General features: G+C 43.3%; 1 protein-coding gene across 1 annotated transcript in view; it reads left to right on the plus strand.

The window, feature by feature from the left end:
* The first annotated feature begins 2,388 nt into the window (after positions 1-2,388).
* Positions 2,389-24,628, plus strand: part of ctnnb1 (catenin (cadherin-associated protein), beta 1) — a 51,231-nt gene continuing 28,991 nt past the window's right edge. Inside the window, exon 1 of the mRNA XM_083642329.1 lies at positions 2,389-2,531. The gene's annotated coding sequence lies outside the window, so the exon portion shown is untranslated. The remainder of the gene's footprint in view (positions 2,532-24,628) is intronic.

Genomic DNA, 24,628 nt, shown 5'->3' on the forward strand with positions numbered 1-24,628 from the left:
CTTATATAAAAGAAAAAACATTTTCATTAATTGGCTCATCAACTCTTTTGTAAATAGTCATTCAAAATGTTATTGTACATGTATCAGTTCAGTTGGCTTCCTGAATGAAGGTATATGATAACTGATAGGGATGGGCATTTTAAGTAATTGAAATACTCAAGTACTCTCCTTCTATTATGAACGAGTAATCGGGTACTCGCTGGGGAGGATGGGGGTTCGTGTGTAAACACAAGCGGAACCAAAGTTTGCAATTAATTTCACATTAACTGAACTGCTAACTTCCCTCACTGACCAATTTCTTCAGATATGAGTAGTGGGAAATTAGACCCTATTTCTGGAGCGTACTTGTTGATTAAAATTTTAATTGAGTATTTGCAAATTGAATATGCTAAAGAAATATTCAAAAGTGATGATTCGTTGCTGAGTGAGTCCATCATTGCTGTGCAGAGAATCTGAGTTCAGACAAATCTGTTTTTGACTGCATCGATCTGACAATGTATTGCTCAAAGAACTGTTTCCTCAAAATATGTAGACTAACAAGATTTCTAATTTGATTTCATTGGAAAGTATACTGAGGTAGCCCACTTGCTGCTGGAGTAGCCATTAAAATGATTAGCTGTGGTCCTTCAAGTAAAAAATGGGTGCACTGCATGTCATACCTTTATTCATTCATTTTCAGCTGACTTTTCATTTGGCTCAGTAATGAGTATGGAGCTGACTTTCTGAAGATTATACATATGCAGCAGATTGGCCTCTAGTCAGTGTTTGCTTTCTGCATATTTCAGCTACAAAGCAGGTGGAGGGCAGGTGATCTGTTTCCCAATGTGTCACATTTGCCCTAAATTCTACTGGAAATGTTCGCCCTAAATTCCACAGGGAAGAGATGAATTTCATGTTAGTCTATGTGTAAAGTAAAGAAATATCCTTTCCTTTCATCTGCATTTTTTTTAACCTTTATTTAGGTGCGCACTGAAAGCCGAACTCTGATTCAGAGCAGTCAAGCAGATAAGATGATAGGAGAATAATTATATATGTCAATATGTGAGCAGCACACATTGCAAATGACTTGGCCCTCTATCACCAGACTGCAACATGGGAAATTGCAGTGTGACTGATTGTAATAGATTATATTCTGAATGGCTTTCATTGCTCGGTGACAATTACTCCTGGCTGTCAGTTTGCTATATAGACACAATTTGTGAAATCAAATGGCTCTATTTAGATGTAGCGCCACCGCCATCTGATTTCACAGGAGCATGCCGATAACACCAAACAGGTATGAAATCATCCCCTCCCCTGCTTCACCTCTACAGTCTGTGACACAAAGTTTGCCAGGATGGCTGGTGAAGAAGTAAACTGTTATTTCAATTGTTGATCAGTTGGTTTGTTGATTGATTTACTTGACAAAATAGTGTTGTATTAATTGGTCACAACAATCTGTGTAACAGGTATTCTGATTATATTTTTGAAACAACTACTGTCAAAGTACCATTGAGCAAGGCACTTAACCACCAACTTGATTAAAAAACAACTTTAACAACCTTCCTGGTTAAAAAAGGCTGGGTTAATAAGAATATAAGATAAGGTAGAGACTAGTAGCCTATCTTGTCATTTTAGCTGCACACAGAGAGAAAGGTAAAGTAGGCCTATAATTTTGTTTTGAAGGATAAAACCACCTAAATCCAGTAACCTTATATTTGTATTTGTGAAATCTAGTTTACAGTTAATATCAGTCTATGATTGAAATATAGGCTAATATAAATCTATAGTAGAATGATAAAGAATAAATTGCGTCAGACTGAGACTGAGGTTAACCCCCCCCCCCCCCCCGCCCACACACACACACACACACACACACACACACACACACACACACACACACACACACAAACAGAAAACTCTAAAGTTGTTTCTATTAAGGCTTGACATCACCTAGCCACACAATATTCTTTGTTTGTCTCTGGGAGGCTGGTGATGGCTGTGGTGCTACAGCAATGAAAATCTCACTCGCTTCACTTTGTATAGGTGAAGTGAAGTCCAAATTTGAGTTGGGATCAGACCGACTGGTTGGGATGGGAAAAGTAATCAGATTTCCCTTTTCTAGAGTGCCGGAACTTCATTCAATTGTGTATTCATACTCGTGTCGTCGACACTGTTTTGCTCTGCTTTTCATTCATTTGGTCAAATAAAGTCACGACAATTGGATATAATCGTAATTCTGGAAAAGTATATATTTTAAGACGTGTTGAATTTACATCAATGTAATAAATGCTTAATTTGGTATCTATTTTTGTACCAGCGTACGGCAGGATATGCCCGCTGGAGGCGTTCTCCGGTCTATAAGCCAGCGCCGCCATCTTAAATTCCCGGACTCCGCTGTTCCGGCCAAGGTAACATCGCCAGACTCTGGAGGGAGTGCACGAGCGCTGCTGCTCGCTGAAGGTTGTCTTCACGTTTTCCCTGACGTTTCCGTTTGAGACTGGTTTTATTTTTCCAATATCCGACTGGACGGACTCGCTGTTTTGACAAGGGTAGGCTTCAACTTTCAAACTATAATGGCTCTCCACATGTTCTCCCTCTTTTCATGCCAAGCTCTCGCTGAATGCCAGGCATGGAGTCGGTGGTTGTGTGTGGGGCGGCCGGGCCGGGGGATGCTGCTGCTGCTGCAGCTAGAGCAGCTAGAGCCAGCTGCTTTCATGGAAATATTTGGGATAAGCCCAGCCACCGCCTAGTGGGAATATTGCCTGTTTACCTGCGATACTCATTGTTTTCTTGATGACCATGTTAGAGACAGGCAGCAGATACTCACTTGGTTAAATTAACGACCAATTTCTTCTGAAACAGCGGTCGGGATTTTTTGGAATAACGCCAATGTTATGCCTTTGCTTGAATGGTTAACGTTAGCTAAGGATAGCCTGGGAGTTAGCTTTACTTCTAGCCCACTTGTGCTTCTGGCTGCATTCCACTATTCTGACTCATGTTTGCTTGACTAGTTTAACCTTTTGGTCGTTGTTGCAGCTGGTTTAGTTATGTGGAATGAATGTAACGTTACACACGTATCTAGGTATAGTTAAACCATTCGTATCTAGTCTTGATGATAGTTTTTATGAACCCCTAAAGTCTTAAAACTAGTGAAGTAAGCGTTACTTTTGTCGAAAGTTTAGTTGGAACTTCGCAATCGAGAAAGCAAATTTAATTTTTTAGCGTTAACGCTACATCGAGCTTCATGTACAGGCGGAATGTCCACAAACTTATATTTTAAATAAAAGTGTGTATGTATATATATATATATTTTTAATGGGTCGTGTGATTTTCCACTCGTCCTTTTAAACAAAGACCGACAAATTCCTCTCGGCCGTTGTGCTTTGGGAGGAAGACGAGGAGGAGCCAGAGTGTGAAATTTGAGTCAGTGGTGTTGGAGTAGGAAAGTCAGGGCGGCCAACAGCTGTGGGGAAAGCCAGGGGGTACTGGCAGCTCCCATCAAGGTCTCCGGATATCTAGGCATGTGTTGATCTGTCTTATTAGACAATCTTTTATTGGCTGTTTACTCACGCCTTTGCTTTAACCAGGATCGAGTGTAGTGTAGGGGGGGGGGGGGACTGGTTTCCTAACTGCTTCTCTCCAGCCAACCAACATAGAAAATAACCTATGAGAGCGGCTTAACCAGATGTTTAGTAGTTTGTCTGTTTGGATTTGTTTAACCCTTGACATATTTGGCAGACTTTGTGGCTAGTGTGCATCCTGGAATTCAAAGCTGTGGTTTATTCTTGCATGGTTAATGGTATTTTTTTATGCCCCACAAACCACTGATTTAATTACTTATGGTCCTCATGTCGGCTTGTTGTTATCAAGATCAATTTAAATATCCTGTAGGATATTATTGTCATTCTGCTCTTCCTGTCTTCCATTGGTTTGGGGATTTTTACAGAAACTGACGAACAGACTTAATTGACGTAAACGGCCTCACATATGATTTAGGACGGAAGCGTGTAGGTGTAGCTACATCCGACCGGTTGTGGTATAATTCAAGTTGATCCTCCAGATAGCAAAGACTGCCAACATTGTATCCAGTAGCTTTATATACCAATACCTAAATAATAATAATTTGTGGGGCCATGATTCTACCCACCACCCACATTGTGTCCCCCATCTGAAAATAACATTATGCAACTTGTAACACTGTGCCACATAATATTATGCCAAATCAAAATGAGACAGGCTAATTGCTGAAAGGTAGTTTAGATTTTGCAGAAATGGTTCAGTTTAGCACTCGTTTGTCATTAAGAATTGGAGAATATCCGAATTACATATTTTGCCAGGTTACTTGGAGTCATACTTTTGGGGGGTACACTTCCAAAAGATTACCCCAAGTAAACAGTCAAGTCATTTTCCTCCATTTTAGTGTAAACAGCAATTACTTGTGTTTATCCCTGTAAATGGGCAGTTTTCACATTTAGTTTGAAACACATTTTCATGTGGGTTTATTATCTTTTTAACTTACCGGTATATGCAAATACATTACTTTTCATTTCAGATATTCGTTCACATTCTGAAATATTCAGGACAAAAAAAGGCCTCCACATGAATGTTGCATGGATGTTTCTCCATAGGCTTCCAGGGTTTTGTATTCTAGACAGACCAAACATTGCAGCAGCTGCAGGCGTTGAGCTCCAGTGTATTGTTGCCAGCCAGCAGCGAGGGCTGCTGACCCTGCACATTATGTTGCACACTGAAGCCCGTGGCATCTCCTGTCTGCCTGTGCCGATAATACAGCTTGTTAGGGTCATTTACACACAGGGACATAGTCACCAGCAGCACTAATATAGGATCCACTCTAGCCTTTCACTAAGAGGTAATGGGCATCTGTCTCGATGCACTTTAGGCAGCCACATGCCTCTACAATGAATGGACGACACATTTGTGTTTATTTGCATTTATTTATTTTGTCTGCCTTTTCGGCGACTGCTCATGGTCTCCTCTGGCTGCTGAGAACCCTGCTGGTCACTGCTGCGGTAGCAGTGGAGTTGGCACTGCCTAAATGGTGTATTTTTGGTATATCGCTAGTGTTCATATGTTGGACAACATAGGAACACTAGTGATAATACTGTGTACTCTGGCCTTTCTTTGCGTGGGTTAGGGGTGGGGGCCTCAGGGATTTTGTTGTTACTTGCTGTTTATTGTGTTTACATGTTTGTCATATATGCACATTGGGAAAAACTCAAAAATAAAATATATATAAAAAAAGAGGTAATGGGCTTCTGCAAGAGTTCAGATGATTGAGCTCTTTGAAAGCCTACTCTGAATGAATACAATTAGGTGATTTTTATTTTTTTGCCCTAAGCGCAATAATTTTCCCAGTCCAGGTTAATTTTGCATGTAGTATTAAATGTTATCGAATTCTCAAACCCTTTTGATGGCCCGGTACCTTTTGGATAGAAAACAATTAATCAACAATAGGGCTGTCCCAAACACTCATGTTCTTCTCGATCAATCAAACGACTATTTTTTCGATTAGTCGATTTGAACGCTTTTTTTGTTGTTGCTGAACTTCAAATTCAAAAGGATTGCTGACAGATTGTTTAAACTGGAGTAATATGCAGTTAAGATAATCACTGGCAAATGTTTTTTCATTAGTGTGCGGCAAGGAAAGTAATTGAAATGATTTAGCTTACATTAATTATGTGCAGGGATGCAAAGTCATTTGTAGTGAAAAAGGTGACAGATACCAGGGCAGAAATAAAAACACTCAGAAATCCTCCTATTTTAGGATGAAAAATGTAAGTAGTTTACACCCCTATAAGTGACTAACGTTATACTAATGTAGGCTCTGGATTTATTTGTATTCGTTAATGCTCCCAGGCATTAAACAGACAACAGATAAATCGAGAGCCTACACTAACAAACACGTTCCATGTGTTGATAATCCTAATAAATATGCGTGATCAAAAAGTGCATTAAAACCATCGTTAAAACAGGACTGACTTGGTGCTGTCTGTTGCCCATCAACAGGATGCGCTCCTGGAGCGTGTACAAAACGTTACGTTTACGTCGTTTCCAATTTGCGGCGTTACATTTTGTTGGGTCAAGGTCTAAAATACTCCCACACTTTAGATCAGTGGTTCCCAACCTTTTTTGTGTTATGTACCCCTTGAGCTGTTTTACCATGCCAATAGTACCCCTCACTCATGCATGTCGATAATTCTCCTAAATTTGTTATATTAAACTTATATTAAACTTTTAGATGACCTCTCTAACACATCTCATTATTAAAATAATTTTAATGACTCATCTTTAATACAATTCTGACAGTTTTCAATTGGAAAAGTTTTTATCATTTTGGAAATACATTGTAATCCCCAATCTTTCCAAGTACCCCCTGCAAGCTGCTGAAGTACCCCTAGGGGTACACGTACCCCTGGTTGGGAATCACTGCTTTAGATGATCATGGACAATGTTTTGTAGATTGTCCTGTCCCACAAATCCATGTGATAGATGGAGCCGACTTCACTCTACCAGTTGGGAATAACAAATCCATGTGATAGACGGAGCCAACTTCACTTTCACTACCTAACGTTAGCCGCTTCCACTAATCCGACAACAATATGACTTCCCGTCGGTTTTCACAAGTCTTAACACAAACAGAAGCCAGTAAAAACTTTATTTTGAAATCTGATATTGGAATGGAGCTATCTAGTGTACTAATGATCTTTTATTCACTTAACTCATTGAGTGCCAATGACGTCTAAAGACGTCAATTCAAATAGTAACGTAGAGTGCCAATGACGTCTTGACGTCAATTGCGTTTTTTGATGGTGGGACGTGGATCAAAGCCTGATGCATCTCCTGTAAAAATATGGGAGATGTCGAATGTGTATAAGCTATTTTACGGACCCATTAGGTGGCGACAGTGCTCTCCAGATTAGAGAAAGGTGAGGAAAAAACAGAGAAGAAGTCATGGGGAAACGGAAACCGCATCGGTATGCATCGATATGCATGAAGCATAATGTTAGCTGTGCCTGTGAACAGCAGCCAATCTGCTGCCACAATTGAGCCCCTCCGTCTCCGCTGTGATAGCCCCTCCACATGATTAGTTGCCGACACCAGCGTCTTTCTGAAAAGTTACATTATTCTCAGCTGGAAGCGCTGAGAGCCACCAGAGACACTCCCACGGAGGAGTGTGCAGTTGAGGGGGGTGGGGCACGCAGGGCAGCATACAACACCGACCCAGACAGCAGGAGGCTCGATGGACAGATTTACAAACACAAGCTAGAATATCTGATGCCCACCAGCAGTAAATCAAGACCAGCAAGAAGGTCTGCGCACGCAGGGGCCAGCGCTGCTGGTTGCAGCTAAAAAATATTATTTTGCCAAACAAAATTCCTTTGTTTTCGCTGTTTTATTGAAGGAAATTATTTTTGAGGTGTCACTACATCAGAAAATATTAGCTTCAGAGTCAGTGATGTGCTTGAAATGCTTCATTTCACAAAAGGCTGATTATCTCAGCTTCTAGTTTGAAACGTCTGTTTCAAAAACAATCTTCTCCAGCTGATAACTAAAGAACGGAAAATGATATCAATAAACTTTTTTTTGCTGATGATACAATAGTCTCATCGTTCTTTGGGCGTGTTCGGTGTTTACATAGTAATATCACACAATGTTCTGTGGGCCTCGAGAAATCACTGAAAACGCCTTGAAAGGGCTGGCACTGGGAGCATCTGTTTTCCAAAAGTGGCTGGCACTCAATGAGTTCCGATGCATAGACACTAGGGCTGGCATGGATCACGGATAACCCGTGGTCCGTACAGATCAGCCCCCACAGTTTGGAACGCGGTTCGGAAAGTCTGTGGTCCGCGGACCCCCCCCCCCTCTCTTTTCGTTGCATTTAACGTTTAACGCTAGTGTATGAGAACGCCTGCAGCGCAGCCAGGCACAGACAGGCATCATCATGGCGAGCGCAAGTACGAGCCGACAAGCAGCTGAATTGGAAAAGCCTCCTGCATCATTTAAATCAACTGTATGGGAGCATTTTGGCTTCCCTGTCAAATACGATGACGTCAAATCGATTTTCACTTTAACTATGGTAATTATGGTACAGCGGCTCTCTCGCTCATGTACGCGTAAGCTTCCTCATCCCTTCTCCCCGCTGTAAAGTCTCTCTGAAGGCTGTGGCTAGTGGCTACTAAAGACAGCATCACAACAAACTTATTTCAACACCTCTGAAAAATCACAGGAATGCGAGCAGCGTGTTGCGGGCTGCACAAGATAACGAGAGCCACAACACACACACATGCACACTTTTCATGAACACGTTATCACCGGACGGTGAAATGTTGCCTTTAGGACACATAACAACAAATCAACATGTGGGACCACCGAGTAGCACGTTAAGTAGCTGCAACGTGATGTTTCCAGACTCACCCTGTCTGTACCCGTGTCAAGTGACTGCAGGTTAGCAAGCAACAGCCAGGAAGTTAGGCATAGCAGCGCCACGCTAAAACAGGAAGTTGGGTTGTTCTGCCTTCAGAGTAAAAGCATAAATTCTGTCACTTATGAGAAAAATATATTTTTTTAGCCACAGACCAAGAGGCACATTTGATTTGCTGCTCAGATTTGCTGACAGACTGGCTTTTTAGTTTTTCAGATAAAGGAGATGGGTTTTGGGAATTCAGATGTGCTTGGCTGCTTTGCTATATTGAGTCCTGTATGGGCCTGTTATCATAACCTACTGATCACCCTGTTTTCTAAACTGAAGTTAGGCTATTCAGTAGGGATGGGCGCGAGTACTCGGGTACTCGAGCACTCGTTCATAACGTCAGTATTCGAGTAACGTTTCTGCTGTTCGGGTACTCGCCCCACTCCCCACCTCTTTAAAAATGGTATAGAAGATCTACGCTAGGGATGCAACGGTATGAGTTTTTGACGGTATGATAACCTTGGACAAAAATACCACGGTTTCACGGTATCGCGGTATTGCGGACCATTTGTGTTTTTACAATAGCCAAAATATTCCCATACAGCCAACGTCGTCTTTTTAGATGGGGGAAAGTTCAGGGGGGTCCTTGCGGCTCCTCTCTACTGTGCTCTAGTCTAGGTAGGCATGCAGCCAGGGGGAGGGGCCGCGTAAGCTGCACTCTGCAAGCGACCTGGGCACTTTGTTTTGGGGGAAACAGCTGATACCGTGGGGAAGGTATGACAGCAAATTTTAGTGGTTTTGATACCGTGACGTTTTCAAACCGCGGTATACCTTCAAACGGTATACCGCTGCATCCCTAATCTACGCACGCATCATCATGTGGATCTGGCAGCAACCAGCAGCAACTGCACGGCCGGGCATCATGTCAGCCAGAATGTACGTCATCCGCTTTGTTGCTTTCAAAATAAAATGCTTATTGTAACCTTATTTATTTTGAGTAATGCGTTACAGCCACAGTTTCACGCCATATAACATCACAACGAGTATTTTGATACAAGGTTTGCTGCTTCATTCATTGAAATACCCATTCTCCTCCAACGTGCATCAATAAGCTATTTACTTTTGTTTAAGTAACATTATTTTGAAAGTTTTAACCGGAAGTTTTCCAGCTCTTCCCGAAAATGGTGCCTGGAGATATTCTCCCGAATGAGAAGCACGCTTCTTCATAGCGCACGCCCGATAAAACTCATTCAAAACGTTGCACTAGTTTACTGACTACACTGTCGTTTCCCATAACGTTAGTCACAAGAAATGTGGAGAAAGAATCACTTTTTGGGAGACAATCGCATCATGGTGATCACTATTCAGCAACAATGGACATGTATTGGAAATCAAATGCCTTCGCTTGTTTCACAACTTGTCTGCTCCAAAGCGTTAATCCAACCATCGGAGATACTGTCTAAAGGTAGGCTTTAGATGTTAGCTTAGTGTCACCTAATATCACAGTCAGTCCCTCTCCTGACAAAAAATGCTCCAGGTAGCGCTTTTTCCATGCAAAAATGCAAACGTTATGTGTGAACAGCCCCATACACAGCAGATTACCCCTGCTCAGTCATTACCTCTAGTAATCACACAGCCCGCGCCCCCCGCGCGAGTACTCGAGCACTCGTTCATAATAGAAGGAGAGTACTCGACTAAATTGCTTAAAATGCCCATCCCTACTATTCAGTCATCTGGTTTACTGCTGGATGTTGGTTGGAGTGCCCTCCGTGCACTAAGAGCTGTGTGGGACATCCTTATGGTTCAGGGGGCCATGGTGCATGCATATCATGTACCTGAGACATCACAAGTTGACCCTCTGCGGCCTCAATGGAGTCATTATGGCAGGGTTGCCCAAATAGCAGCCATTTTTTTACGGTGTCACCGGTAACACCAGAGTTGTCACATGTTTATTACCCGGTGGGAAAATGTCCACACCGTCGCATCCCTATTCACCTTATGTTCCAACACAGGGGGTCAGCCAGTTACTTCCTCTTGTGTTTATACTTCGACATTTTCTGACATTTTCTAGACCAGAAACATCTTAATGGAGAAAATAATCGATAGATGGACAATAAAAATACTGGTTAGTTGCAGCCCTACATGTTGGCTTTGCCCTTCACCTCCTCTTCCCAGCCAACACATAGACATCTATCCACCCCACAGATTGCGCAAGGCAGGCATGAGGCTCCGTTGACTGTCAGTCATTAGTCAGCTGGTTCCAGGTCTCTCAGACTCACTGATGGCTCTGACTGGATCAATATACCACTCCTATTTGCACCAGGCACAGATCTTTCTACACATGGCCTTTCACATCTGGCTTCAAAGAAACTTTTGGTTGAGGAGATTTTTGTGGCTAGGCTGCCTAGTCTGATATCCAGGAGCTCTGAAGGGAGTTTTTTTTTTGTGTGTGTTACCGGTCAGAATCTGGCTTTAGATGAAGCATGCCATTTGCGTCTCTGGATTGGAGACCAGATTCTGCTTGTTTGCCCATCAAAAAGCTATATCATTGGCTCGAGGTTTCCAAAGCCAGATGTAAAGAGCCACATTTTCCACCAGTATAATGATAAATGGTTCCACTGTGTGCTTTGATTGTATGTTTGATTTGTATGCAGGCTTAGCATGGGACATATGGCTCCCATTAGAAGCATGCTAGGTTATGCGAGGGCAGGCCTGGGCTAAGCTGGGAGGATAGCGTGTGAACAGTGAATGCCAGTTGGTGCGTTTGTGGTTAGAAGCAGCAGTTTTACAGCCTGACTCGAGGCTGTTTTAATGACGCCGTTGAGCTTGGGCGGTGTGAGAGGAGGAGAGGGAGGCAAGTCACTCAGAGCAGTGTGCATGTGGACAGCCATTTAACTCCACAAACTCTTACTTGACTCATACACACTCGCTGAGACAGACATCACCACTAGTTGCCTAACTGCATATGTTTTCTGTATGTCAGCTGCTCTGTTGGGGTGCCTTTACTCTCCCCCGCTTTTACCTCTTGCTTTTCACACAATGGATAGTTTTGTTTACTGGTATATAATACCTTGCAAAATTGGGTGCTTTGGAGACAGGTAAATAATAGCCAACGGGAAATAATAAAAATGTCATTCAATATAATTTAAATACTGCCATAGATGTAAATGTCCAAATTCAGTGGTAATAAAATGGGTAGAAACAATTGTTGGAAAGGTTGTCTATTAAACAGGATTTTAAGATGCAATTTAAAAGACGACAGTGTTTTTGTCAGCATGAGCTCCCCAGGCAGGGTGCACCAAAGCCACAGAGCCTAAAGCGCCCGGCAAGGTTCTGCGCAACCTCGACTTGGAGCCTTGCCGCCGCCGAGCGGCGACAGCGAGACTGTGCATACTCGAACGTTAACTCGGCGCATTGGCTGCGGTACACGTCCAAAACGTATTGTGTCGTTTACTGTATGACTGTATACTGCTTAGGGATGGGCGCGAGTACTCGGGTACTCGAGCACTCGTTCATAACGTCAGTACTCGAGTAACGTTTCTGCTGTTCGGGTACTCGCCCCACTCCCCACCCCTGTAAGAATGGTCTATCTACGCACGCATCGTCATGTGGATCTGGCAGCATGAACTGCACGAACGTCAAGTCAGCCAGAATGTACGTCATCCGCTTTGTTGCTTTCAAAATAAAACGCTTATTGTAACGTAACCTTATTTATTTTGAGTAATGCGATACAGCCACAGTTTCACGCCATATAACATCACGAGTATTTTGATACAAGGTTTGCTGCCTCATTCGTTGAAATACTTTTTCTCCTCCAATGTGCATCAATAAGCTATTTACTTTTGTTTAAGTAACATTATTTTGAAAGTTTTAACCAGAAGTTTTCCAGCTCATCCCGAAAATGGTGGCTGGAGATATTCTCCCGAATGAGACACACGCTTCTTCATAGCGCACGGCACGCCCGATACTCATTCAAAACTTTGCACTAGTTTACTGACTACACTGTCGTTTCCCATAACGTTAGTCACAAGAAATGTGGAGAAATAATCACTTTTTGGGAGACAATCGCTTCACAGCAGTAACGTTAATCACACTGGTCAGGTTTTCACTTTTTGGCAGAACACTGGACCTTGTAATCCGTGGATTTACATTAGTGTAACAGTGATCATAAAGTAAAATGGATGATACTGGTCAATAACCTGACATTGCTGGACAATGGTCATGTATTGGAAATGCCTTCGCTTGTTTCACAACTTGTCTGCTCCAAAGCGCTAATGCCATCCACCCAACCATCGGAGATACTGTCTGAGGTAGGCTTTAGATGTTAGCTTAGCGTCACCTAATATCACAGTCAGTCCCTCTCCTGACAAAAAATGCTCCAGGTAGCGCTTTTTCCATGCAAACATGCAAACGTTATGTGTGAACAGCCCCATACACAGCAGATTACCCCTGCTCAGTCATTACCATAGTAATCACACAGACCCCCCTTCCCCCCCACACGCGAGTACTCGAGCACTCGTTCATAATAGAAGGAGAGTACTCGAGTATTTAAATTGCTTAAAATGCCCATCCCTAATACTGCTCGGACAGTGACATGACGCCGAAGTAACGCTCAACCTAAGCTCTACCTACGCTGAACCCACAAGTTTCATTTAGGCGTCCTTGTTAACAGGCGAGGCCGTTCACACCACCCGCGCGCGTGTCACGCTGAAGCTTCCCCGAAGCCACACTCACGCCTTGCTCAAGCGATGGTTCAGGATTCACGCCTATTTTCCAAGCGTGATGCGTGAAGCTAGGCATGAAGTCAATGGGAGTTGTGGGAGGGTTCAAGGTGCGCCGAGTAGACGCTGAGAGGAAAAGAGAAGGCTTCTTGTGTGAACGGTTAGGCGTCTGTTCAGCTTGTGCCTGCTTCAAGCTTCCGTTCTACTTACGTTCGGCGTCCTGTGTGAACAAGGGCTAAAGGCATGGTGTACCTTGGTTATGTGGGGGTGGGGTGGGGTGGGGGGGGGCATATGGCAAATGAGCTAAACTCCCCAAAAAGTGGCGTATCCCTTTAAATGGTTAAACGTCCGTTACCCTCACTAGTCTGCACCAAAATACTAGTCATCATTAGTCAGTTAAAATAATAATTATATTATAATATAATGTACAACGCCTGTAACTGTTGCGTCTTTATGCAGCCACCAGCCACTGCGGTAGCCCCCTCCCCACTAATGCCTGCCCTGGATGTAAACAAACCAACGTATGTTAGTCGTGACGGACCATCAACCGTAGTCAATGGAGCGGACAAAGATGATGTCTAGTAAAACCAGTGCAGTGTCTTTTGGGCTAGAGAATTAAAATAAGGTATGTAGCAGGCCTGAAATTAAGTCATTTTTAGGGCAAGCTCCGCTTAGCCTTTAATAAATACAAATGTATTGGGGTTCCGCGTCACGGCCAAAATGTAGGGCACCAAGGCCAAAAGCAATGGTTATTAAACCTTTTGTAAGTAATTTTTCCTCCAACAAAATACATATTCTAATAGACATATTAAGTGCTGCAGTAATGAATCAGCACCTGATGGCTCAGACTAAAAAGGAAATCCGCAACTTTCTTTTAAGGGGACAACGGCCTGGGGTGCCGCGGTGGCTCACCTAGTAGAGCACGTACCGTTAAGGCTTAGTCCTTCACGCAGCCGACCCGGGTTCGAATCCGACCCGTGGGCTCTTTGCTGCATGTCCTCCTCCCCTCGCTCTCCATGCTCTCCCGTCATCACACTGTCCTCTATCCAATATAGGCCAAAATGTCCCTGAATCATCTTTAAGGGCACCACGGCCACTCAAAACAGGTCATGCCAAACTGCCTGTGTGAGCCACTCTCCGGGGCCTTTCTGCCTTGGTATAATTCCTGCTCTGATGTAGGCTGATATGTCAGATAAAACTGACACGTAACCACCCGACCAGAGCAATAGCAATGCGTAACCACGTTCAGCACAGGCATGTGGATGTTAACCTGCAAGGACAGCTGAGCCTGATGGTAGCTGGTAGGGCTGGGCAATTAAAAATGTATCGAAACAGACGTTTAGAACCGATAACCGCCTTAATCTTTGCTCATGTTAATTAATTCAAATTCATTAATTAAATTGATTAATGTTAATTTGGTTAATACTTACCCCAATGTGTGCATTCATTAACCGTTCCCTTAAAAAAAATCATACATGTTCAATAACGTGCCTCCCCCAACGTTGGTCCGCTTTCAGGCGTTAACTCAAAGCCAAGCTGTCGGTATGGAGGATGACACGAGTGAAAATGGAGCCAACAAACAGTACAGTACCGAGTCTCCGACCTTGTCAGAGAACTATGAGGGCAGTGTTTAAAGTCATTCAATAATCGTAATCAAGGCAGGGCTCGACGTTAACTTGTAAAAGTGGTTGCCGGAGTGGCAACCTGGCAGAAGCTTTTGGTTGCCCGAATAAAAATATGGTTGCCATCTTTAGTCTTAGTAATTAAGATACTAAGCCAGCTTAATAATGACGATGTGACAGAAAAGTAAGTATAATAGTCTATAGTATATAGTATAATAGGCCTATTCAGTGCGTGCACCGGGTGTAGTAGTAGTAATAATGATGATAATAAATTTGTGTAATTTCGTTTTCTAAACAAATCTTAGTTATTTTTTGTTTTTATAATGCATTTGCACTGAAAGGATTTGTTTAACTAATATTTGTGAACTTTAATTTTCATATATTTTTTTAAGAGTTATTGTTCATATTGTGCTTAGTTTATTAATTAAAAGTGTTATTCATAATGAAGTAGCCTATGCCTCCTCGTGTTCATTCAGGGATGCTATGATGACAGTAGTTTGGGGCCCCCACTCTTAAGATTTTGCATGGGGCCCCAAAAGGCCCAGAAGCAGCCTTGGCCTGCCGCAATCCCTCTATCTCTCTCTCACCCCGTATCGTATGTGACAGGCAAGGGAACTAGTAGAGGAATATAATTGCCCCCACCTCTTTTCTCAACTTAATTAATTAATAACGTTCGAGCGGACATAGGCCTACCTCTTGCATGCCTGATCTGATCCGTTCTTTACTTGATCGCTCCAACAGCAGACGAGGCAGGGATGTAAAGCGTTCCTCGTTAGATGAGTTCTTCACTGAAACTACGCCAGACGAGGTAAGGGTGTGACTACGTGTAAAGGGTTCCTCATTTCTCAGCACATAATAACGCGCTGTTTTAAAAGTCTTTTAAGGATTTCCTAGTTGGCGGCATTCTGTGGCCTACATGCTTTGCAGTTAGCCGCGACGCACAACTATAAAGGGGCTCGCCTACCGCTGTAATCAGGAAATTCCGCACAGTCTGCGGTCTTTCTTCTTCCTACATTCACCAATCTCAAATGAAAAGTACACACCTTTGAGCCACGGCTGTTGTCTCGGAGGACGCTGTTTGTTCGTTCTGAAATGGTCCATAGTTTATGAGTACCGGTAGGTCTGTTTCCCCTGACACGGTTGTCCTCTTTTTCTCAAATGCCATTGTTTTTTCGTGCAGGTGGTTCATCTCGTTATTTGTTAGTCGAATCATCTTTCTTGCTCATTCATTTGTGATGTTGACACCACACCAGGTTAACGTTAGTTGGGGCTTTCACACAGCCAGACAACTTAATCTGTTTGGCCATATCAAACGTGTGCTTGCAGCTGAGTCGGTGTGCGCGCAGCATCTGACCTGAGTAAACACACCGCACGTCACAAGTATTAAAAAATATTTATTTGGTGCATATTTTGCTGTTTGCTGCTGTGCTTATTTTTTACATGTTACAATGTGGTTTCCACAAGAGTGCCTTTTAAACATGAACTCTGGATCATGTCAGGCTAGATAGAGCAGGATATTTTCAGGTTTTGCCTTTCTAAACATGAGGGGTCTTTGTTAAGAAACAACTGGATATGAGCTGTTTTTTCTGCCGGCGGGCGCGGGGGGGGGGGGGGGGGAGCGGCAAGCGGCGCGGTAGCATGTATCGAAAACAATCACTGTGGTGATTTATTTTACAAGTGGCATTCAAGTCATATCTGACTAGTTTTAAATTTATTTCTCCCCACAAAAGTTTGATAGCCTATCAGTCAGTCAGCTCCTCTCTCCGCAGTGTGGACGCACAGTCACACAACACCTGCCTCAAATGCCTGCCTCACACAATAGAATTGGCTGCATCACGTTAGCGACAAATCTGGAGACTGGAGACTTCAAAAACCATGCCGTTTTAACAGAGTCCATTCCAACGAGGGGTGGCAATGTGCCAAAAATGAGCGCCTAAAGCCGCCCAGTCAAAATAGTGGTCAGACTGTCTCCCCACAAAAGTTAGGCTTTTTCTGACATGGAAGCAAGCAGCGCAGCAGTAAGCGTCCCTCCTGATGCAATGGACCTGCTGCCTGCAGCTGAAGCGCGTTGGGACCACATGGCCAAACAATTCAAGCCGTTTTTGCAGCACTTGATATAAGCGATTGCCCGAACGAGTCATTAATTAATAAACTAGTGAACGTGAACGTGAAGTGAAGTGAAGTGAGTCACACCCGCCCACTCAAACGGATCTGCGGATAATGATCTGCCACTGTTTAACATGAGCTGCGATTGCGTGGAAGCGGATCTTATACCGGTGGTCGAGGTAGATAAGATACGGAGTCGCGGGAGTGCGCGTAGGCCGTCTAATTGTTGTTTAACATGCAGGCCAACCGGCTAGGAGCAGGTTATAATACGGATTCCACTGCATGTTAAGAAGTGGCTTATGGCAACCAAAGGCCAAGAAATGGTTTCCATTTTTTTTTGCCCGGGGCAACCGGGCATCCGTTAATGTCGAGCCCTGCAAGGGAAAAGTTTGAAATAATCATGAGCTACGAAACAGCTTGGCTCACAGCCCCTCCTTCCCCTGCCCTCCTCACTAATTGATGACGTCATCAAACTCTGACTTTTGTTATTGTTTGTGCGACATGCGTTGAAGCCTTCTCTTGCTTCTGGGATTATGTAGACTGGAAAGTCCTCATTTTTCTGAACGGAACGAGGTACAGCACTCCAAGATTTGACATACATTTGATTGACAAAATATGTGTTATTATAACTTATTATAACCATAACTAGGGATGCACAATATTTATCGGACCGATCAATTATTGGCCGATATGGCCATTTTGCGTTATTATTTATTATTCCAATAATGACATTTTAGCCGATAAATAGCCCCCGAAACACGGCGCCAACTTGGCTTTGTTTTGCATTGGAAGCGGAGCATTGTTGTTGCGTGCTCGTGACGTTACAAGCAGCTGCGTAAAACATGGCCACCTCCAGTGTGGCTGTTCAGTTTCAGTTGATAACAAAACGACGCTATTGTCAATTTGCAATACATGTCCCGCAAGGTTTCTGAGATGAGGGGAAGTCTGAGCTGGCGTTACGTTAAACTAAACATGGGGAGGAGGCAGCGGATTTGTTTAGCGTTAACATACAGTCAATGGCATTAACGTTAGCTGTTGTGGTGGCTAACGTTAGCTAGCTGGTCGTGGCCTACCTAGTAGTTCAGCAGGCAGCGGTCCTCAAGCTTGTTGTGACCAAACATACCCGCATTTAAAGCACTTCATACTCCCAGAGCTGGCGTAACCTATAGAGAACCTCATGCTTTACCCGAAATGAAACGTCCAGGGTTTGTGTCTTAACTCCAGAAGCAACCCACTAACGCAGCGATCCTCAAAGTCCGGACTCCGGTCCGCATCCGGACCCAGATGCCGTCCTATCCGGACCGAGCCCTATAACCTACAAATCACTGAATAGTTACATTTTCACGGAGCATTTCTATTTTAACCGGCACATTTTCTAGCCTTTACGGTACTGGTGTATCTGTCAGGAAGCTCACAGACCAATGCATGCGCTGTAAATCATCACACGTGATGCTACTCAGCCAATCAACAAGCGAATCGATTCTGCCTGCTGCTGCTGCGGGAGAGTTGACACACGGACGGAGGAGAGGCGAGACTCGGAGAAATGCGAGAGAAGTATTTCACATCGCGTGCTCAAAAGAAAGAGTAGCCCGTGAAAACAAAGCTTTAGTTTTAATCTAGAGCAGGCAGACTCATGTTCATTCATTGGTCTCACGAGCAGTTCAAAACCAGTATGTCTCGTGAAGTGTGATGCGATCCTGACCAGCTGTCTATGGAAGTGCCACACATGAGCACACACACTCAAATCCAGGGCGCACACACATTCACTGCCCAACGGCATGCAAAGTTTGCATTGCGAGCGACCGATAGATAGAAAGACAGACAGGCAGGCAGGCAGGCAGGCAGGCAGGCACAGACAAACAGAGTGGGAGCTCACTTCTATCAAGAGAAAAGGAGGTTTGTTGGCTGAGAGCCTGACTGATAAAATGTGAAATGGAGTTAAGAAAAGGAAGAAAAGGGGGAACTTATTTTTCTAAAATTAAAGCACTTTATTTTAAGATTTTTTAAGAAATTTTTCCAAAGCACTCTGTTGTGTTATTTCTAAATGCAGCCATTATTTTACTTGAAATGAGAAAATAACATGTATTTATTATTAGTGTAGGCTAGTTATTTATAATTAATCCAGTTAAATATGAAAACTGTAAATAAACATTATTGATGTTTATTTTGATTTAACAGTCAGTCATTGACTACATACAGACGTTGTACCATTAGGCTACTGCAATCATTGAAGTAGCCTAAGTTCAATGGCACTGAATCATAACGCAAGCTCAATGTTCCGGACCTTCGCTTGAGGACATTTTCTCTATCTGGACCTCTTAGAATTTTAATTGAGTGCCCCTGCACTAACGTTACATGTAAGCTAACGTTAAGCTAACGTAGCTAGCTAGCTGCTGGGCAGTCATGATCTACCGTAAATTCCGGACTATAAGACGCACCGGTGTATAAGCCGCGGGACCAAAATTGACTATTTTTTTCTTCTATAAGCCGCACCGGACTATAAGCCGCGGGTGTTTTGATGTTTAATTACCATATGAAAGGGTTCGTGCACAGAGAGGAATGTCGGGAAAGAGATCGCTGTTTGGGGAAGCTCCCATTTATTAACATTTCAACAAAACAAAACAAAAGTCAGGTCACTAATCCCCAGACAAAATCACACAACAATAGGCTACCGTATATGTGCAGCAAACCTGTAACCAGAGAAGTCAAGTCACTAATCCTCGTCTTCCTCTTCTTCCTGCGTACTGAAACCACCAAAGTCCTCATCTTCAGTGTCGGAAACGAACAGGTTCAGGGTGGCTTCGTCAACCACTCTCCTCTCTCCTTCAGGTGCCATGGCACGAGTCCGATACCTCACGAGTCCGACACCTCACGAGTCCGAAAAAAGAGGCTAACTTCCCCCAGACCCTAACCCAAAACCTAACCTCTCCCACCCCCACGCCTAAACCTAACATCCCCCAGACCCTAACCCAAAACCTAACCTCTCCCACCCCCACGCCTAAACCTAACCTCCCCCAGACCCTAACCCAAAACCATGAGGTGTCGGACTCGTGAGGTATCGGACTCGTGAGGTATCGGACTAGGGGGCAGTCCCCGTGGCGTCATCCTCTTCATCCCGCAGCAGTCCAGCGTTTTGGAACCCGTTGGTAATTGTGGATGTTTTCACACTCCTATAATATTCCGTGATCTTCCTTTGTGTGAATTCGCCGAAGTTTGTGATTTTCTCCTGATAGTCGGGAGGGAGTTGTTCAGTAGTTCTCCCCCGGACGGACAGTCCCTTTTGCCCAGGTTACGCGCGGCTGCTCTGTTTGATCGGCGGCTGCTCTCTTTTAATGCGAGATTGACTGCTTTCAACTTGAAAGCTGCCTCGTGTGAATTTCTGCGTACCTTCCCCATGGTAAGTGAGAGTGTTGCTTCTACTGCTCGTCTTGTTGTGAATATTCCTTGATCTTCCTTTGTGTGAATTCGCCGAAGTTTGTGATTTTCTCCTGGTAGTCGGGGGAGGGAGTTGTTGCCCGAGTGGCCGTTTGCTTACCGTAATTACCATATGTAAGTGGTCACGCACAGAGGGGATTGTCGGGAAGAGATGGCTGTTTGAGGAAGCTCCCATTTACCGTATTACAACATTTCAACAAAACAACATAACACAACACCACCGTTGTTTATTTTTACAGTGCACACAGTGTCCGCGGTGTGGTGAAAAGAGGGCAAGAGAGGAAATTAAAACAGAAGTGGATTTATAGTTAGAAAGAGTGCTAAAAAAGAGAGATTTTTTTTTTTTTTTTTTTTTTTTTCTGAAAAAATCCATAGATAAGACGCACCGTTATATAAGCCGCAGGGGCCAAAAAACGGGGAAAAAGCCGCGGCTTATAGTCCGGAATTTACGGTAGTTATATAGAGACCAATAATAAGGAAAACAAATGCGCACATTTACATTAAAAAACACCAGTCAACATCACCTAGTGTCTTTTCTTTAATCTAGAGGGAGCATTTTTCAGTAAAAAGTGAAACGACACAGATATGGTGGCTTATAGTGAGGCTTTCCATGCCTGGCACATTCACTTCAATAGAACTGTCCCCAATGCAAAATTCAGACAGCCCATTTAGTTGCCAGTAACATGGCAATAAGAGTCTAAATTACTATGCCTTTTGTGTTTTATCTGTAGACTAAGCAGCTTTAGGCTTTCGGTTCTATAAAAGCCTTTATTTTTTGTATTGACTATTGAGTGATACAGGTTACTAAAATAATCATATCAGAAGTGTTTGTTTTGTGTTCACAATAGTGATGTCCATTAGATTTGGTTAGGTCAGAGCTATGGAATATTAAATCATCTTTGCTCACTACATCTGCCCTTTATTTTTATTTTTTTACCCCAGGTGTGCATAAAATACAGATTAAGAACTTATTTTTTTAAATAAAAAAGCATATATTTATCGGTTATCGTATCGCCTGTAAAAATCCATATCGTGCATCCCTAACCATAACCATATATTATAACGTATGACCATAAACCAAGAGAGCCTTTTAGGTCAAAACAAAACTGTTTTTTTTTTCTGTCTTTTCAAAAGGCAAAGAAACATTAAGGAGTTGAGTGTGTAGTAGCTCAAATGACAATTGGTGACAGTGACAGGTGGTATCGGTGCATTCCTAATTGACTGACCTTTTGTGCTGGCTGGGTTGACGTTACTGAATGACATTTAAAAAGTTGAGCAACATGTAAATGTAAATGCGACTTATTATATTACCGGCAGAACCGGTCATATGTGCACTGGTGGCGTTCTGGTTGTTGTTGAGATCTGCCATTGACATGTAGTAGTAGTAGTGAAGATGTTGTTGTGTTTCCTGTCACAACTTTAGGCCAAATCAGACTTGAAGAACAAATGGTTCATCTGGGGAGGAGTTAAATACTACTTTTGGGGCAGTTCAGTTACTCAATTTCCCCTCAAAAGGTTTTCTGATTCTGAACTGTACACCTTCCCAAACAGTTAGGCCAATTGTTTTTGATGGCTGGCACTTGCACAGTTCACACCCATTCTACAACAGTACAGATGAGAGTAACAGGGAAGCTGGTGTGTGTCATGAATGATATCTAGGGCCATATGAAATCCGTTTTATGTTTTTCCAAATTCAGTTTTATTTTTTCCAAATTCAGTTTTTTCCATTTTGATTTAGGGGTTAGGATCGATATATATACATTTTTGATGACTTAGCACTCTTCTGCATGTTTCTCAAAGTGAAAACCATGTTGTGAGGTGACGTAAGGGTCCCACACAAGACCAGCCCGCTCTCAAAACACCCCAATCGAGAACCGAATAATTTCTCTCTGCCTATTTCATAGGGCTGGGTATTGGCAAGGATCTCACGATACGATACGTATCACGATACTTGGGTCACGATACGATATATTTGCGATGCGATACATATTGCGATATATTGCGATATTCTACAGAATTTATTCAAAATTAAATAGAGCTAAAGATACAACACACTGTGTACCACCCAGTAATAGGGCTGGCACGGATCAGAAAACCCACGGTTCGGATCGCGTGACGGATTTTGAGCCACGGATCACGGATTTTTCGGATCAGCAAAGAAATAAAAAAGAAATAAAATCTCAGATTTTTTCTCTCAAAATTAGATTTTCGATTTTTTTAATACTATTATACTTCTCTAACCATTTGTTTCCCTGCACAGCTCAAAAAATATTTTTTTCTCATAAGTGACACAATTTATGCTTTTACTCTGAAGGCAGAACAACCCAACTTCCTGTTTTAGCGTGGCGATTCTATGCCTAACTTCCTGGCTGTTGCTTGCTAACCTGCAGTCACTTGACACGGGTACAGACAGGGTGAGTCTGGAAACATCACGTTGCAGCTAACGTTAAGCTACTCGGTGGCCCCACGTGTTGTTTTGTTGTTTTGTGTCCTAAAGGCAACATTTCACCGTCCGGTGATAACGTGTTCGTGAAAAGTGTGTGTTGTGGCTCTCGTTATCTTGTGCAGCCCGCAACACGCTACTCGCATTGCTGTGCTTTTTCAGAGGTGTTGAAATAAGTTTGTTGCGATGCTGTCTTTAGTAGCCACTAGCCACAGCCTTCAGAGAGACTTTACAGCGGGGAGAAGGGACGAGGAAGCTCACACGATTGCCATGATGATGCCTGTCTGTGTCTGGCTGCACTGCAGGCGTTCTCATGCACTAGCATTAAATGTTAAATGCAACGAAAAGGGGGGGGGGGGGGTGCGGGTCCGCGGACCACGGACGTTCCGAACCGCGTTCCGAACCGTGGGGGCTGAACCATACGGGCCACAGATTATCCGTGATCTGTGCCAGCCCTACCGGCTAACGTTACAGTGGCTAACCGGAGCTAACGTTAAATTGTGTGTAGGGTAAGTCTATAATTAAACCATAATATCTGTGTCGGTTTACCTTTGAGTGAAAAACTCTTCCACCTGATTAAAGAAAACATGTAATAGTCAATCAGTCAACATGACATAATGTATTTTCTTTAATCAGGTGGAAACACCGACATATAGCCTAATGGTTTATAGTGGGACAGACTTCCCATGCCTGCCCATTCACTTCAATATTAGAACTCTCCCCAATGCCAAATTTGTTACAGCTTTGCCAGTAACATCACAGTAAGAAAGGCAGATGTAGTGAGAAAAGCTGGATGATTTAACTGTAATATTCCAGAGCTCTGACCTAACCAAATCTAACTGACATCACTATTGTCAACAGAACACAAAACAAAGAACACTTCTGATATAATGAGTGTAAAGTGTATCACTCGATACAAAAAATAAAGGCTTTGATAGAACCAAAAGCCTATGGCTCCTAGTCTGCAGATAAAACACATTGACAAAAAAAGTAATTTAGACTCAGGTGTGCATAAACTACATGTTAACACATTGACTGCCAGCCGTTTTTTTCTTGCTGTAGGTAGCTTCTGCCAAGCCGTTTTTTGAGGATTGTGGCTCATTTTACAAGCGCCGAGGATTATTTTCTGCTTGGAGTTTGTGAACATACAATATCTCAAAAGTACTAATAGAATGTGTACTTTCTCTGTCTAAAAGAGTTAGTTTGTAGAGTTAGTAGTTATGTAAGCATTATCAGTTGAATACAGCATGGTTTTAGCATGAGAAAAAATATTCAGAGATAAACGGCTTTTTGTGAAATTCGATAGAGCTGTCACTTTAACCATTCATTTTTGGCTCTCTCTCTCTCTCTCTCTCCCTCCCCCTCTCGCTCTCTCTCTCTCTCTCTCTCTCTCCCTTCCCCTCGCTCTCCCTCCCTCTCTCTCTCTCTCTCTCTCTCTCTCTCCCTCCCTCTCGCTCTCCCTCTCTCTCTCTCTCCCTCCCTCTCGGGAGGGAGACGCACTAGGTTTAATCCTAGTGAGAGGGGGAGAGAGAGAGAGAGAGAGAGGGAGGGAGAGAGAGAGAGCGAGAGAGAGAGAGAGAGAGAGAGAGAGGGAGAGAGCGAGAGGCAGAGTTGCTTCTACTCCTCCCTCTTCTTGGCTGCCGCGGCCGTCACAGTCTCAGTGCTTTTGCTGCTCTCCTGTGCCTGTCTGCAGGCTGCTGTTTGAGGAAGTCGGCATGTACTCGCTCGCTTCTTGGGAGTTTTGGTTGAGAGAAGCTTTTGCGATTCTGGTCATATTTATGCTGCGTGTTTCAAAGTGTGTTCCACCTGTAATGTATTATGTAAATTTGCAATCCCGCATCGCCAGCAATCAGTGCGAAAACGAGAGCGTTTTCCCCCAACCATTTTC

The sequence above is a fragment of the Poromitra crassiceps genome (assembly GCF_964638095.1).
Source record: "Poromitra crassiceps genome assembly, chromosome: 1".
In the NCBI taxonomy this organism is placed as follows: Eukaryota; Metazoa; Chordata; class Actinopteri; order Beryciformes; family Melamphaidae; genus Poromitra; species Poromitra crassiceps.